This window comes from Sorghum bicolor, chromosome 5 (assembly GCF_000003195.3).
Source record: "Sorghum bicolor cultivar BTx623 chromosome 5, Sorghum_bicolor_NCBIv3, whole genome shotgun sequence".
NCBI classification, from domain to species: domain Eukaryota; kingdom Viridiplantae; phylum Streptophyta; class Magnoliopsida; order Poales; family Poaceae; genus Sorghum; species Sorghum bicolor.
This window is the reverse complement of record NC_012874.2, coordinates 44,027,602-44,046,145: the sequence shown is the minus strand read 5'-3', so window position 1 is coordinate 44,046,145 and position 18,544 is coordinate 44,027,602. Positions and strand designations below refer to the sequence as shown.

General features: G+C 41.2%; 1 protein-coding gene across 1 annotated transcript in view; it reads left to right on the top strand.

The window, feature by feature from the left end:
• The window catches only part of LOC110435939 (translation initiation factor IF-2-like), a 33,411-nt gene that overhangs the window by 14,200 nt on the left and 667 nt on the right, over positions 1 to 18,544 (top strand). The gene's annotated exons all lie outside the window — the stretch shown is intronic.

The window sequence follows — 18,544 nt, the reverse complement described above, 5'->3', positions numbered from 1 at the left end:
TTCCATGAGTTTTGGATTTTGTCTATTTCTGCAGGGGGTTATCAAGAAATATGGAGGAAAGGCCCACACGATGGGTTTACATAGAGATATTAACGTGTGCACCGATTTTCTATCATCTAGAAGAGTCCAGAAGCCACGGGAACGAGTGAGAGGCCGAGTGGGCCCGAGGACTGGGCGCCCGCCCTACTTCCACCAATTAGGCTCTGTCTCGAGGATTATGCTCCACCGCCTTTGAGGATCAAGGAAAACCGTGTGATTAAGGTCAGTTTGATCCGACGGCCCACGTTCATTTGAGGGGGCTATATAAGCAGGGCCCGTGGCCCTAGAGGAGAAACCTCTGCATCCCCTATTCATTATTGATAGACAGAGCAAAAGCTAGGGTTTGGAGATGAGAGCTCTCCTCTCTAAACTAGAGTAGATCTAGATAGTAGCGAGATGGAGAGCGAGGGAGGATTGGAGGAGAGGCCGGCCTGTCGGTTCTTCCTCCGGTCGTACTTCGCCATGATCAAGCTCTAATCAAGCTTGCTCATGGGATGAGTCTGGTAATCTACTTCTATTTCATTATGCAATTACTATCTATGTATGTTCTGGTTCATAACTCTTTTGAGTACTTTAATCTATAGGACGTTATAGGTGAGAGTTGTAGTATAGGTGTAAGCGTGGTGCTTAGGCCTAGATTACTTGTGGATATCCCCTGTTAGCCGGATCACGTGGTAGGCCGCGTAGGTGACAGCTACGTGGTCCTTTGTAGTCCACCTCCCGTTAGCAGGACTGGTAGGAGTCCTTGACCTTAAGTATAAACATCCTCTGTGTTGTTTTATACTTATGGTACGCCACAGACAGACATACCCCTTTGAAGTAGAGAAACCTGAGTTATCCTCTCTATTCTCCTATTATCGCCCATATATTAGATTGCTCTACTCTATATTCCCCCATTATCATTTTACCTTTAATACTATTCTTATTCAGTTCTACCATCTTTCCTATTTACACCTATCTATCTATCTTGGTTAAGTTAGAGCGTAGTTGGTTCTCCCGTTTCCCTGTGGATACGATAAAACCTTTAACCGGGTAAAAGCTACAACGGTATCTGTGCGCTTGCGGATTTATCTGTGTGCGTATAAATACCATAGTACACTCTAGTGCCATGCTGGGGATGACAACCTAGTATTCAAGTGGTGTTGGCAAGTGTCAACAAGCTTTTCGGCGCTGTTGCTGGGGAGACGGTTGCTGAGTTGACTACGGACTAGCTTAATCATTTTTTCTAAAAAAAATAAAATAAAATAATCCTTTGCCTCATCTCTGCTATTTTTTCTTCTTATCTAATCCTTGATCTCTGGTCTATCATGAATGCAAACATGTCTATCTATCAGTTTCATTGACCTACGGGCACACATCTCGAACCATAAAAATCTTCAAAGCCTATCATGACATTTATTTTTGAGATAAGCCTAGAATACATAGAATTTCGTCAAAAACAACCTTTCTCAGGAGAAGGTGAGGAAAACCCATACACACACCTCCAAGAGTTTGGACAAATCTGTGACCTCCTTTGCATAGAAGGCATGTCCGATGAGACCCTTAAATGGAAGCTCTTTCCGTTCTCTTTAACGGGAAAAGCTAGACATTGGTATAAACTCAACGTAGGAAGTGCTCACGGAGATTGGATGGTGCTATCCAATAATTTTTGCCTAAAATATTTCCCAATCTCCAAAGTGATGAATCTTCAGATCGAGATTCTTTCTTTTAGATAACTAGAAGAAGAATCTCTTTGCGAATCATGGGACCGCTCTATTGACCTTACTCTCACTGGTCCAAATCTTTCTATTCTAGAAGAAGTTCTTCTAATTCACTTTTTTAAGGGCCTTAGTAGGGAAAATAAGCAAACCCTTAATGCGGCCTCTAGAGGATCTTTCCACCGCCTGTCCGCTAGTGAAGCTTGGAATTTGATTGATTTAATAAGTGGAAAGTCTCCTAGCATTTATATCCCTGAGAAAGAGAAAGAATCAGTTCCTAGACAAGAAGAGGAAGTTTCGATAGCCAAATTACAACCACTTCAATCCCAAACTTTAGCTATCGATCCTAAACCATCAATACCGCAAAATTCTCCAAGGGAGGAAGGAATTCTGACCTTAAATCTTTCAAATGCTGATGGTTTAGTCTTCTGGTTCCATAAGAGACCTTCAAGCAGGGATAATTCAAATCCTTGCAATAATGGTTCTCTTAGAGAATGTCGTTATGAAGAAGTCGAGGATGACATATCAAGTGAAGGAGAGCTAAACCATATAGAAAATTCTATCTGCTCCCCTTCCATGTTCACAAATTCTAAATCCATCCTTGACCTTAGAGACCCCTCTTATCCCTCTCCTTTTCAGTCTCATGATGATCCTAGCAATACATCAAGACGATCAAACCATAGGAGTCATAAAGACCATGAGGATGACATGTCAAGTAATGTCATAGAAGGAGAGCTAAGCCATATAGAAAATTCTAACACCTCCCGTTTCCTGATCACAAGTTCTAAATGGCTAGAATGTGTAGAATGGATGTACAAGGAAGAGGCCTTAATGGATTCTAACTTTGGCTCAATTTCAAATGGTGAGTTCTTGACTCCCTTTGAAGATGAGATTCATCCAACTACAGAAGAGGACATAGGCGAGACCAGTCTAGGAGAAACTCCAAACATTCAGATTGGAGATGAAGATAACATTAATGAGCATGGAATTTACTTCATAGCCACTTCGTTTACTCCATGCTCATATGCAACATCTTCCCAATCTATTGGTCTCTCCAACATCACCACATTTGAGATCTCAAACCCCCTCTTCCTTTATATTTATAAAAACTTTAAAAGGGCGGTTGTCGATGGTTGTCGATGCATATGTCTATAATAAATATTGCAGATCTCATTGAGTTGATCTTGATATAGGTCAGCGTTGTAGGAGAAACCACTTTGCCGACATAAATAGATGATTTTCCAAGGACAAGCTTAGTGTCCTAAAATAAGCACTACTCAGATCGTAACATGAGCTTTTAATTATTTGCAACATTACCTAGTGTATTGAGCATATAAGGATAACTGTAAAAATATTCCTTTGGGTATTCTTGTCACTAACCTTTCCAGGATTGGAGCAAGAAGATCGGATGAATGACAAGCACAAGGTATGTGTAATACCCGATTTTAAGGACAAAACCAGATATACACCATATGTGAGTTTTAGAGACCAAATCTCACATATAGCTACAAATAAGGGGTAATATCAAAAGACAATGCATAAATATATAACATACTTAGTATAAAAGAGATAACTTTTAGTATCAAACAACGGATAGATAACTCCAAACTTCGGGTATTAACTTCAATCTACAGGATCCAACTGAGTGGTTGATCACAAGCCTAAACTTCTCGTGAGGTTTGGGGAAATAGCAAGAGTGAGTCCATGTCGAACTCAACAAGTATAGCAACTAGATTGTATAGCTCCCACAATCTCATGATCAATGTGACATAAATAATGTAAAGCATTAAACAATAAATAATGAGCATATTTAACACACAAGAATCATCACCGTTGATGCAAGAATCCCCAAGGCCGCTCTTGACCATGAGTATGGCTAGTATACCAGTTTTTAACACTCTGCAGAGGTTGCACATCTTTACCCATGAGTCATGATTTACTCTTTCGCCCGAGATTGCGAGTCTCTTAACCCCCTTCCTAGGGAGGTCGGCAGGGATCTCTATGAAGCCTTTCAAAGGTTTCGTCTAACAAGTTAGGGCCATTAGATTCACTCGGCAGGCAGATATAGAGCCCCCCTTCCATGGCACATAACCCGCAGCCTATACACACGGACAGAGGCCACGCTATACCCAACGTGTCTAGCCATTCTTACGCCATTTAAGGTAACCGCTAACAAGCTAGAAAAAGGTCCTCATACTGAGCTAAAGCCAGAGCCATTATAGCCCTCATGGTTGCACTGTAGTCCCGGTTATCACTTAGAGACAAATCATCAAGTTGCTAAAAAGTCATTTTTATCATTTATTACTTAACATTAATCTAGTCACAGGATCACGGGTCACAGAAATAAAATCCAAATGCTATACTTGCCTTGATCCAAATACTCTTTCTAATCTTGCTAGTTGTCCAAGGCTCTGATCTTGATCACTGAAGCACTCTTGATCACCACGAATTGCTCACCGACTAATTCCGATCATCGATCACAAACATACGGAAACAAACATACACGAAGCAAACAAGGCTACAATTAGAACAGTACACCAATCATACAAAAACAGTATAAAAATTTTATAAAAAGATTCTATGCATCGCTACGATCACACGAACGTAAAGATCACGAAAATCGGAGCTAAAACGGAAAAGTTATGAATTTTCTAAGATTTCGTTTAGAAAAATAATTAATTAATTAGGGTCACGAAAATAAAAAGTTTTAAACTGAGAAAACAGTGTTACTCACATGTAGAGCTCATTAATACGAATCCAACGCAATTTGAATGGGTCAAAACGGAGTTAAGATGAATATTTTATGGCCAAAAGAAACTCAGTGGCAATTCTGTAAATAGTGAAAACGTATTTTTAATCTAAAACCGAGCTGTTTGTGTTTTCTAAACTGGAAAGCAAAGTGATTGGGGCTTACGTTGGTGGATAGGGAGCAGGTTCACTGGCAGCGACACTTTCTTGGAGCTATAGCAACACCGGAGCAGTCGACCGCTCGTAGATGTCGTGTATAGGCGAGACGATGACGATCACGTTGTAGAGAAGAAAAAATAATTTTATTTTACTACCTTAGGAATTCTCAAATTAGAGGCTTCCCATATGGTAGTCTTTGGTGTGCTTTGCCTAAGGGGTTGGTATATATATATATAGGGAGAAAAACTCCCCACCTCCACGTCAACTAGCGATATGGTACTAATTGATTTGCAACCTTCATCTTTACTAATAGGCCTAATTAATTATTAAAGCCCATTAGTAAATAAAGACATTGACCATAGAGATCATGGGCTTGAGCATGAGATAAAATAAAAGATTTTATTATTTTTGAAATTAATTAATTTGGCGAATAAAATAATCCTAGAAAAGTCCAGAATTATGATTTAAGCCATTAAAAATACTCCGAAAGCTTCGAAAATTCAGAAAAAATTCTCAGAGATATTATAGAACATGGAGAACCCGAATAAAGCTTTTGGAGCTCATGAAAAGATTGTTTGGAGCATCTAAAAATTAGATCATGCTCACAGAAAAGTGAGAATAGAAGCTGAAAAAATTCCTGAAAAATTTGTAGAAAGTGCTTGGTGGACGAGGAACTAAAAGAAGTGATTTGAGTGACAAAGAAAATATTTTAGGAAGGTCCTAATAAAAATTTGAGCATAAAGGAGCAATAAGCATCACATCAAAACATATGCACCAGCATGTATGCATAATAATATTGCTAAGCCTTATGATAAATTTTAATTTAATGAAAAATATTATTTTCCCTATATTTTCATGAGCACAAAAATACAAAATTAAATAATTTTATCTATATTTCAAAAAGAGTAAATTTTAGGGTGTTACAGTATGTCCAACCAATCATCATACAATATTGAATTAAATTCATCCAAACTTGAATTTTGTAAAATTCAAGCTTGGGGGATTACTTTACATAAAAACATCCTTTGTCATGTTGCTATATTGGTTATCCCTACCTTTGAGACATGCTCAATTTGTTAAATACTAATCACACTACTTCATCTCCACTTGAGTAGATCTCTATAAATGCTCTCATGCTAACTTTATTTGCTTTAGTATATGTCTAGGTTTGGAGTAGTTTTATTTATCTCTTAAATAAGCATGGTGCTTAGTTTAGGAATGATGATCTTACTTCCAGGGGATTTTAAATTAAGCATGGTGCTTAAGTTAAAATGCCCTCCTAAAGCAAATTAGACATGGTGTCTAGGTTGATTTTTGAGCCGATAGTATGGTATAGTAAATATTGGATATTTTATTGGACACCCCTGCAGGAAAACTTTAAATATCGACCTGGGAAGTCCTGAGATAAACTCACATTGGAGACAAAGAGAGAGACACATGAAGTTTAACAATTTACACAAGGAAGACATAGCTCATAAGAGATGATCCATGGAGGGTGCCACAAACACGATGCACAACTGCTAAGAAAGGAAAGCTTCCACAAGGTGATACTGTACCATCACTCTTCAAGTAAGGTAACATCTTAAGGTACTTGACTATCACTTTTATAAGCTTCTCCTTGGTTCTGGCATTCACATGAATAAAAGAGACAAACATGTATAATTTACAACTCTAGATTAACCAACCCAATCGATTCAACATGTTTAGTCCTTCCACCTTTGTGATCCCACACTCCTAATCATATGAGCTAAAATATTGCACACTCAATCTTTGGAAGATATATAAAAAACAACACATAAATATAGATAGATTATCTTTCCATTAGGTTGAGCGATCTGATCTGACAAATGTTTTAAATGCTACACTCATGATCTTATTATCCATCCACTTTGTCTTTCTCACTATGCTTAAGGTTAGAGAAGAACAAATACACTTTTGGTTCTATTGGTGTTTTCCACCAACAGGGCCCATGCACTTGATCTCTGCCTTGTCTCTATGAGCAGGTACACTTCGAGCAAAACATGGAGGAGTTTTACAACTCCCAGACTTCACCAAGTGAAGGACCTGGATCTACGAGCACAAACACACTGAGCAGGATGCTGCCAATGCCGTACTTCGAACTGCTGGACAAACAAAGAACATGGGTGACACCGTATCAAGAGGTACAGACGTCAAGGTCCACACCTAAATCAAATGACGCACCTAAAAAATGAACACGGTGAGAAGTATTATTGAGAATACTTAAAACATTGAACCCTTGCCGAAAGGTAAAATCGGTAGTTATCCATATTTATCCTTTCTGCATTCCCTTTTTCCTTAAATTATTTACTTTCCTTAAATAGCTTGTTAGTTAATCATGCTATCTTGAAAAGAAAATAAAAATATTAAAAACAGTAAGCCTCATGTGAGTATGCTCGTGGCATAAAACCCATAAGTACATTCACTATGGTGGCGTAAAAATAAAATATAAAAATGAAAATATAAAAATAAATTTATGATCTTACCAAAGAGAGTAATATTTATTAGAGGAAGCTCAACATGGTAATGGCTAAGAGATTTTATGCTAACACTTAACCAGTTCCACAAAGCTTTGCTGTCAGGGTGCTGCCGACATTTAAATACACCTCTACCACATGTTAGCTACATCAGAAGAAATTACGTCAAAATCCAGCTTGGGGGAGAGCACCTCCATTTATCCAGCTAAGTGTTTCTACTCGCGTTTATACTTTACTCAAATAATAAAACAATGCATAATCATAAAAACCCAAATAAAGATTTTGTGATTATATATATATCTTTGCTTAGTTTGCTAAATAAATAAATAAATAAAGTTTGCTATGAACCCTCATGATAAACTCTCACATGGAAATGATGAATAGTTGCTCTGCCCTGACTAGTTCTCAAAATTGAAATCTCTCTCAAGTTTAGACATGACTGTTATGAATTAAGATTTACTATAAACCTAAACTTGTGGGAAGAGTACTTGATCTAAAGTCTAAGTCGTTAACGGGTACGATATGGGAAGATTTACCTGTTTCTAGCGATGCTAGAATTCTAGAGAATTTTATCTTTGAAAATCTTTAAAATATTGCATGATGAGTTCCTGTATGATGAGAGTTTAAAATCCTACCTCAGCTATATATATACATGCTTATTAGACTATGAACCATACATTTACTTTTTACTGCTTATGAGCATTGAGTGTGGTCAAGTTTTGTAGACCCTTAGTAGCTTGTCATGCGGTTAAAATCAAGATTCACTTGCACGTTCACTCATACATGCTGCTTCTACTCCGAAATACGCGTCCACATACATCCACACAATTCCATCTCGAGATTCACCTAAAATTATTCTACTCCTATCCGGGAGAGAATAGCTAAAATTTTTTTCCTATCCCTGTTATTCCCTGCAAAATAAATGCTCGAGTTATCTTGGTTACTACCACTTGCTATATTATTCTAGGAGGATGAGTGCTCTGAAAAAAATATGAATATGAGGAAATAAAAAGGGGCAAGTGCCCGAAACCTCGAAAAAAGAAAAAGTGAGACGAGAGGTAAAAATGGACAAGTGTCTGATAGGGGTACAAGATACCAACCTGAGAGAAAAGAAAAATAAAATATAGAGCATCTCATTCCCCTCAAAAGGCTCAAGTGCAAGGAAGGTATGTACCCCCTCAAAAGAGCAAAAGTAGAATTAGACTTTCACCATTATTTTCACCATTATCACCATTCATTCGCCACACATGCACATCTTGATTTGACTTATTGACTTGTTCTTCTAGATACATGGTTTGACTATGCAATAAATATCTTTAAGTATGTATTAGCTGTCTCCCACTTATGAGCTCCAGATATCAAAACCTTATTAGAATAGGGTGAGAGAGAAGGCAATGTCACTAAGCCTGTTGGCACCGTTTTTGGACACGTATCTTTGGATACGCATCTGGAGTTAATGAAGTGTAGATCGGCAGATGGGGCAATGGTGACTATTCAACAGGGGAGTTGCCGATGAAGATTGGTGCCGACAAGGAAACAACCGAATATGACCAAGTCTAGGAGTGGTAATATGTTCGTGCCGATGACCAGTGCTGATGTTTGCCGATAACTGTAACAGACGATCTGCCGATGACTCTGAAGAAATCCGCAGGGGTTGCCGATTGACTCATGGTAGTGTACCGATCGGTTACGGAGGATAGTTTAATGTTTTCCTAGTTATTAGAATTCGTTCTGTATACGGATTCCATTTAATTTGGAATTTGAGTTCTAGTTGTGTTTAGTTGTAGTTCTTTTGAGCAGGGTATAAATATAGACTCCGTGGCAATGTAATGATCTATCTATCAATCAATCAAACACAAGTTTTTACACATATTCCAGCATCTATTTTTTCGGCGACTTCGTCATATTTTTTTTACTACGAGTTCTTAGGAATTCGTCGAGTCAAACTCGGCGCGTTCTCAAGTTCCGCGTGAGCACCTCTTGACCGTGACATCTGGGCGCATCGCTGTTTGTCGGGACCAAAGTGTTCGAGTTACCACCTTTGTCGATTGTAAGGTCAAATCAGCTGGCACACCTTAACGTTTAGATCGGGTATTAGCCCTTTGTGTTTGCAGATCAGCTTTTGCATCAACAATGCCTCATACCAAAAATACCACATACTTTGAGAGAAGGCATACACCATTAATGTGTTGGTAAGGATCCAAAAATACCACAAAAGAGAGACTAGAGAGAGTCCTACAAGGAATCTCTATGTTTTATTCGAAAATCTACAAAAAACTCTAGAGCTATAGTTGATCAAGAACAAAAGACATGGCGCTTGACTTGACCATTCTATCCTTTAAATACTCAAGACACAAGTGACGGTTACATGCCCCATGGTGGATGGTAATATGAGTAAGTTTAAATCTTAATAGTTTACCCTAACCTAGAGATGAGATCTTGTTTGAACACATGTGTACTTTTAAGGCATGAAACCACTGCAGAAACTCTTGAGTCCATCCTTGCTCAGGGACGAGCAAGAGATAAGCTTGGGGGAGTTGTTGACGGTCCTTAAGTACCAAATTTAATTATCAAATAAACAAAGAAAATGATCCAAATGCAACCAACACCCAGACTTAGGGTTTTATCTCACAGAATTCCACAAGTTTTGGTGTTTGTCTATTTCTGTAGGGGGTTCTTAGGAAATATGGAGGAACGGCCCACACGACGGGTTTACATAGAGATATTAATGTGTGCACCGATTTTCTATCATCTAGAAGAGTCCAGAAGCCACGGGAATGAGCGAGAGGCCGAGTGGGCCCGGGGACTGGGCGCCCGCCCTCCCACCTTGGGCGCCCGCCCTACTTTTTCCACCAATCAGGCTCTGCCTCGAGGATTATGCTCCACCGCCTTTGAGGATCAAGGAAAACCGTGCGATTAAGGTCTGTTTGCTCTGACGGCCCACGTTCATTTGAGGGGGCTATATAAGCAGGGCCCCTGGCCCCTAGAGGAGAAACCTCTGCATCCCCTATTCATTATTGATAGACAGAGCAAAAGCTAGGGTTTGGAGATGAGAGCTCTCCTCTCTAAACTAGAGTAGATCTAGATAGTAGCGAGATAGAGAGCGAGGGAGGATTGGAGGAGAGGCCGGCTTGTCGGTTCTTCCTCCGGTTGTACTTCGCCATGATCAAGCTCTAATCAAGCTTTCTCATGGGATGACACTGGTAATCTACTTCTATTTCATTATGCAATTACTATCTATGTATGTTCTGGTTCATAACTCTTTTGAGTACTTTAATCTATAGGACGCTATAGGTGAGAGTTGTAGTATAGGTGTAAGCGTGGTGCTTAGGCCTAGATTACTTTTGGATATCCCCTGTTAGCCGGATCGCGTGGTAGGCCGCGTAGGTGACAGCTATGTGGTCCTCTGTAGTCCACCTCCTATTAGCAGGACTGGTAGGAGTCCTCGACCTTAAGTATAAACATCCTCTGTGTTGTTTTATACTTATGGTACGCCACAGACAAACATGCCCCTTTGAAGTAGAGAAACCCTAGAGAAACGCTTACTGTTTGTGTAGGGTCATCAACCTGTTGAAATAAAAGGGGGTAAGTTAAAAATAAAGTTAAAGTTAATAAAATGATTGAAGTATCGAAAAGGGACTTACAACGTCATCAGGGACTTCATATTCAGGATCGATCATGTTGCGATACATGTGAGCTGATACCTTGAACAGATGCTCTTTCCATTCTTCCCACCACCGTTTGTATGACTGGGTGATGAAAAGGGCTGGAATCCATGCCGATAAATCAATATCTGTTGTATCGGCATCTGGCTAGAGTTGAGCTATTCTGATCCACTCATGTCCACTGGTTATCACCTCCCTCGGCTTAACCACATCGGCATAACTAAGTTTAATGGGTACCTGACTAAAAGCCAGCTGACCAGCCAGTGCCGATGGGTTGTAGAACTCGTAGGTAGTGTTGGTGTTCTTTCCGTTGCCGAAGTTGTTCACTGGGATTACTCTTGGAGTATTGATTGCCATCATCATATCATTATCCTTATTAAGTGCATCATCGGCAGGGTGGAAAGTGAATGAAAATCTGGACTCTGGATCTTCATAAGGCATCCAGGCTCGCTGATCTTTGGAAAGGCCGTCATACAATGTTTGAAAAAATCAGCCAATCTGGTTCTCATTTGCATCGGTACCGATGTTGGGTATTTTAAACGCAAACAGAAAAATTCGCAAGCACACGGATACCGATGTAGCTTTCACCCGAGAGTATTCCAAAGTATCGATTTTCCAGAGGGAATGTGAGTGTACTAATTAAGATTCAAGATCGCCCAAGGATAACTATATAATTATTTTTGGTGAGAAGAGAGGAAGTTTCCTGAGAGTTCTCTAGGTGATCTAAGAATCAAGAATTACTTCAAAGATTCTTTATTTCGAGACATCAGAACACTAACCACAGAAAGAGATGAGAAGGTGGCTAGGAAGCTTTGACTATGGTCCTACAAACACCGATCCGAACGAGGTGGAATACGTCGACCGTTAGGGCTGTCACTACCCTAGGGCTACCACAACAATCCGTAGGATTAGGTGTAATTCCAGGTAATTGCAAAACTAAACACCACGTCTAATCTATTAATTACTACTCTAGCGTTGCAAAGACTAGAGCACTTGAATGCAAGCAGGAATCCAATAAATAACTTGAATGTAAATAAAAACAATTAAAGAACTCAGGAATTATGAATTGAAGAACCTAGAGAATGATGAAGAACGAACCAGTTGCTGCAGAAGTACAATATTGAGGAAGATCCGACAGATTCGGCTCCTCCTCTGCTCTCCTCTTCTCTCTCCCTATTTTCTAGATTACAACTAGAACTAACTAGAACTAGAACTAGAGGAACTAGAACTAGAACTAGATGAACTAGAGGGATCCTCTCTACTTGGATGAATAATTGAAACCCTAGCTTTGATTCTGTAGAAGAGGTATGTTTTCTAGGGGTCAGGGGGCCTTGCTTATATAGTCTTTTCAGATGAATCTGGGCCGTCGAATCAAACCGACATTGATTGAACGGTTATCCTTTATCCATTAGGTCGATGGAGCATAATCCGCGAGGTGGACCCTGATTGGGCACCACAGGAGGGCGGGCGCACTGGGCCAGACCCCATTCTGCCTCTGCTTTGTTCCCGTGGCTTCTGGAGTCTTATAGATGATAGAAAATTGGCGCACACGTTAATATCTCTATGTAAACCCGACGTGTGGGCCTTTCCTCCATATTTCCTGATAACCCCCTGCAGAAATAGATGAACACCAAAACTCGTGGAATTTTGTCAGATGAAACCCTAATTTTGGATGTTGGTTGCATATAGGTCCTTTTCCATGATTAGTTGACGGTTAAATGTGAGCATTAAGGACCGTCAACAATCGAGGAGGACTATGATGGCTTCGTCATAATTGAGGGGCGAGTGTGTTGTCGATTCATCCTCTGCCAGTTTATGATCCTCAGCGATGTCTCGTGGGAACTGCTGTGCGAAGAAATCCCATTGGAGACGCATAAGCATATGGGCGTTAAGTCACATATTAATAAACCACCAAGGACCTCCTAGGTTGCCGATGGGTTCACCTAGCAGGAGTTTCTCGGCTACTTGGTGGAGAAGGTGATAGACAGAACCCAGCAAATATCGGTGGAGGGGGAATCGGTTGCCATTGGCTAATCGCTCTGCTGCCGATAATTAGACACAAGTTGGCCCTACTGATCGGCCACAGAAGATAAACTTGTCTAACCACATGTTCAAAAAAATGGCGTGCTCTCTCTGGCCAACTGATCTAGTTTGCCGATATTTTTGGACATATCCTGACCAACCGTCGATATTGCGAGTTTCTACCTTATACTCAGATTTGTGGTTGAAGATACCACCGTCATCGGCATGGGTAATATCTAGGCCGGTAAGCATGACAATATCGGCAAGTGTGGGGGAAGCTAGGCCATGACCAAAGATAAAGGCATTAAAGGTATATGACCAGAAGTATGAGGCAGCTATCAACATTGATTCATTCTTTTCTATATCGGCAATGGAAAGCTGTAACATCCACGATGTTGCGGTTACTAAAATCTGGATCATATCATCATGAGCATTGCATTGCATCCTTGTTAAGCACATTATTATGCATCAACCTAAAACAAGTTTATTTTGAAAGGTTGTGCTTAGGGAATTAAAGTGTGTTTACGTTGTGTATTGATGCTTGAGTTGGTTGCTAAAACCCTAGGGTGAAAGATTTCTGAAAGATTAGGGGGGAAAAACCCTGATTTTGAACCCCAGATTTGCCCCTTTTTGTGCAATTCAAAAACCAAGCCAAATTTGAGGATGAGTTCAAAAGCAAAGTTGTAGATCTTGCCAAGATGTACAACTTTGGTGTTTTGAGTTTTTGAAGTTTCAATATAAAATTCAAAGTAATTTTGAAAAAACAGATTTCCAGAAAGTGTCCCCTTTTCGAATTTGAACCTCCAATTCAAAATCCGTTTGGAATTTTGAAAAGTGGTCAACATGAAAGTTGTAGAGCACAAAAAGTTGAACAACTTTCATGTTGAAAGTTTTTCGAGTTGTTTGGAAAAATCAAAAGTAATTTTGGAAATTCTGATCTGCCCCAATTCAAAAATTTGAATCTTCTCAAATTGAATTTTGATTTGCAAACTGTTTTGGCAAAATCACTAATTTCCACTCAGAATTAGTCTTGGTCACCAAAGTATGAATTGTAGTTTATAAAATTGTGCACAACTTTTGTTTTGGTGGAATTTTGTGTTCAGTTCAAATTTTGGGCGAATTTGGCAAAACTACAAACTGAATGGATTGGGCTTGCTACAGTGTTCGGGCAGGGGGGTGCTCTGCCGCCGGGGCAGAGCCGCCTCCGCGCGCGACGCCACACGCCTGGCCACGCAGCTGCTTCCTGCTCTGCCTCGCGCGGACGTCCTCATCCACTGCCGGTTCAACGATGTAAGGATAAAGCCCCGAGCCGCCGTGGAAAAATTTCTTCTTTCCCTGAACCCCGACGCCGACGAGCTACGCCCGCGCCACCGCCAAATTCGCCTCACCCGTTGCCTTTCTAAGCCATTTGAGCACACCAGCAGCTCCGCCTTGAGCCCCGCCACCGATTGCGCCCCCTAACGCAAACTCTAAGCCCCCATAAGCTCCAACCGGGCCGTTTTCCTCTCCAACTCCGGCCAAAGCGCCGCCGCAAGCACCCCACCGTGGCCAGCATCACTCGAAGCCTCTCCGCTGCTTCTTTTTGCTTGGTTGAAGTCGTGGTGAGCCCCTGATGCTTTTGCGCTACTCTTTTCGCGCTCTACTTATGGTGGCCGGCGTTTGCTCGGCCGAGGCGGCCGTCCGCCATGAACGTGAGCAGGAGGGTTAGGAGGGAGTAGAGGTTGTCCCGTGTGTCCTAGGGGTTGCGCGAGAGGCCGGAGGTGCTAGCCCACCCCACCGCGGAGGCCGGAAGCTCACCGGCGCGGAGCCTGAGCTCACCGGAGCGGTGGCGGGAGGAAGAAGAAGCCTCTGACGGGCGGGTCCCGCCCGTCAGTGGCCGTGGGTGGAGGGCAGCGCCCGCGCACAACGCGGGAGAGCTCCTGGGCCGACCTGGGCCATGACCAAGCGGGCCGCCTGCGCAGTAGTGTTGTTTTTTTCTTTTTCCTTTTTGATTAAAAATGCTTGATATTTGAAATTGTGTAGGGAATTGTGTAGTGATCCAAAAAATAGTGAAACTTTTTGTGTAGGTTCCAGAGCATACTTAGAACATAGGAAAAATATTAGGGTCTACTTCTCTGATAGTTTGCCTGTCCACAAAAATTGGCTCTTTTAATTAGTAAATAAGGTTCTAGGAATTTTAATAATTTATTAATATGTCCAAAAATCACCAAAAATTGTGGGATGCCTCTGAATGGTATTCCCTGGCTCCACACAAAATTTGGTGGCATTTGGATAATGCTTGAATAAAATATTAATAAACCCTTATTTAGTAATTAAATAATAATTCTAGAATATTTAAATAATAATTAGTAATTGCTCAAAATTAGGATTTGAGTGATTGTGGGATTATGTAATGACCTGAGGTCATTAACCCTAATGACCTTTGGCATTTAATTATTGTTTGGCCTTAATGCTTAATTACTGTCATTAGTAATTAATTAAGAATTAATTAAGGTAAATAGGTTTAATAATTAATTAATTAAAGATAATTATGAATTAAGAGAAGTCATAATTTACAGATGCAACCTCTTGGGTAAAGACAGTAGGTTGTTAAACAGTTTTAATTATTGTTTATTCTGTATTGCACCGAGGAGACCAATTATACTCAACTTGGTCCTTTTTGCATTTTTTTGTCATGCGCATATCATGAGCATTCATCATTTTGCGTATAGTGCACGTGACCGAAGGAGCGCCCGTTGAACCGAACCCCGAGGTCGGTGCTCCGTTCGAGGAAGTAGGACCCGAGACTTGGGAAGTCTTCGAGGGACCCTCTCTGCCCTGCAACCAAGGCAAGCCCCGGATGCATTAACCCCTCCTTAAATGTTTTGAATCTTTTATCACTTATGAATTGAAAATGCTGCATTAGGTAGTCGAGAATTGGGTTAACCTACCTGCTGCATTTACTACCTTGATATTTATTATCTTGTCCTTGGCACCTGTTTTATTTTAAAAACTGCGTAGTGATGCTTAGCCCTGCTACTAGATAGGTTTTCAAACAAGAAAGTTTGAAGGGTTGTTGTGGAATACACTTATGATCAATGATGTTTCAACTTGAGACCAGTTGGTGGACTTGCTTTAAGAATGGAGTCTTAAAGTAGTGTCCCCAACTGTGTCGGTTAAGGACCGGTCCGTTGATGGCCTGCTGGGTTGAGAATTTATAGTACTAGCCACTTGCCCTCGACGCGAACAGCTACTCGCGCACTGGGCGTGGAGCGATGGAGAGAGTAGTGTGTACCCACCTTACGGATCTGAGATGACCGGGAAACATCTAGATCGGCTGTAGGATGGTGGAGTACTATGCTCTCGGGTGCCGCGAACATGGTCAAATTTGGGGAGAGCTTGATTTGGGTTGACATATGCAAGATTTGGTTCTACATATGTCGGGTGGTTAGGAACTCCAGCTGGATTGCTAAGCGATTCGAATCGTCGTTGCTCCCCGATTGGGAGACTCAATTCCTTCGACCCTCATCGTAGTTAAATATGCAACTAAGTGATAAAATGAGGAAGGGGGAAATGTCTCATGAGGTTCGGATCCCAATTCCCGGACTCAGAGTGACATGAAGCTATGGCCGTTGGATGGATAATACTTTGATTAAGGACTAGGAACTTACAGACTTGTCTGTGAGAAGCAGCTAGATAGACTGTCCTCGAACTCCTCGGCCTCTTCGGGAGAGGAATTCGCGGGTAAAACTTGAAAGTAAGGATGCACTATTAGTAAGCTTTTTGGCAAAACACTTTGGCTCCTTGCTCAGCCACTCCTTGTCCACCCTAAGCCTGCATCCCTAACTTCTCCTCTTTTCCATCGGGTAAGTCTTGTTGAGTACTCCCATACTCAGGGTTTCAATACCCCTGTTGCAGGTGAAGCTCAGGAGCCGACTTGTTTCGGACCCTGTTGTGTGACCGTCGTCGAGCTTGACGAAGAAGAAGAGTGAGCGTGACCCATGGGTAGGGTCTGTAAATTTGTAATCTGTGTACTAAAGTTTAAGTTGCTCCGCTGGACCTGGTTTGTAATAACACTCTGCTATTTGGAAGAACTCCTTTGTAAACTAAGTTATGTAATACTTTCGCTGTTTTACTCTGAAATATTATTTGGTCGTATGTCGTTTGAGATACTGCAATGTCTTCGCAACGAATGATCCTGGTGTTAAGGTGGCCACTTGCTATCCTGTAAGGGCGAGAAGAAGAAGTTCTCGTTAATTGACCATCACCAGTGGTCAGGACGAGCCTGCTTAGTACGCCACAGGTAGCAGTGGAATGAGCGTCCAGCGATGCTCATCGGACTTCTAAAGTGGGAGGATCCCCGGCATCACCGTCAGAGGTCCTTAGGACAATGACAGGTGTCGGTGGGCCCAAACACTTAGGGGGTTCTGCCACAAAAGCCTGATACATTGGTCTAGTTTGCTTTCACCCCAGTATACTTCATTCGTTTTACTGACCCTCAGGAACCAATCTTTCCATCCTTTGGTGGGTTTTGGCCAGGATCGGAAAGTGTCCTTCCATAGATCTAAAGAGAATTTCTCGGCTCTAAAGGGAATCCTATTGGTTTCTGTGTTGATCAGATCGGTAGGGTCTGGGTCACCCATTGGACCAAGACATTGGAGGTGGGGTTGTTCAGTGGGAATAACAATTTTCTCAATCAGATCCTAGAGTTTGGAGATCAAAAGAACAAGAAAAATGGGGAGAAAATGCAAAGTAAATAAATTTGCGAAAATTAAAGATTGCAGTGAAATAAAGAGAGGATAGGAATGGATTAACCTCAGGAACAACGAAGTTGACGGCCATTTCCTCCTAAAGAGAAGAAAGAGCCGAATATTTGAAGGTTCTAGGGGGACTTTGCCGTAGGAGAGCTTTTTGCCACTAGAGATCTTGAGCTCTTCGTCAATGTCGCCGCCGGGGAGATGAACTTGAGAATGAGAAAGAGAGGTAGAGGATGAGTACTGGCGAAGGAAGTATTTATAGGTTGAAATGAGCAAGGGTATTTTTGACTTATCTCTTTGCCGTATCTTTGAAATTTGAGGTTGTTCAGATGGATATGGTAACTGTTCGCATGATAATCAAAGGATTGTACAGGTGATTTGACGGCAAGTAATCATGATTTTATGAGATATTCCACTGTACACAATCTTTTGGTCGGTCCATCGGCAATCAATCCTAACAGAAAAGTTGCCGATGAGCGTGTTTTTATGAGATTTGGGTCGGGTGGTTGAGAGATTCGAGGTATTTAAGGTTGTTTTGATTTTGTAATTAATTGTTACTAGAATGAAATAATTGTGAAAAGGTCGTCATTGTCAGGAGAGAATTTTGATGCATTAATGATCTCATACTCTGAAATTGGGGGGCATGTGTTAACACCATTTTTGGGCATAAGTTAGGATAGTCAGTGAAGCTTGAATTGGTAGTCAAAGAAGTGATGTATCTGTCCGATAAGGAGATTGCCGATATCCAATGATGCCGATGACAGGACAACAGGAGGAAGATGTTGCTAAGTCTGGCGGTAGTTGCTGATTTTTGCCGATTGCTGATACTAGTGATTGCCGATGCCGATGAGGAATGGTATGGCAGTTGTGAAAAGAGATACAGGGCGTGTGCCGATGACAATGAAGGAAGGCGTGGGGGTCGATAGGAAGACAACGGTGATATGCCAATCATGAGGAAAGATAGGCAGTTATTTTCCATATTT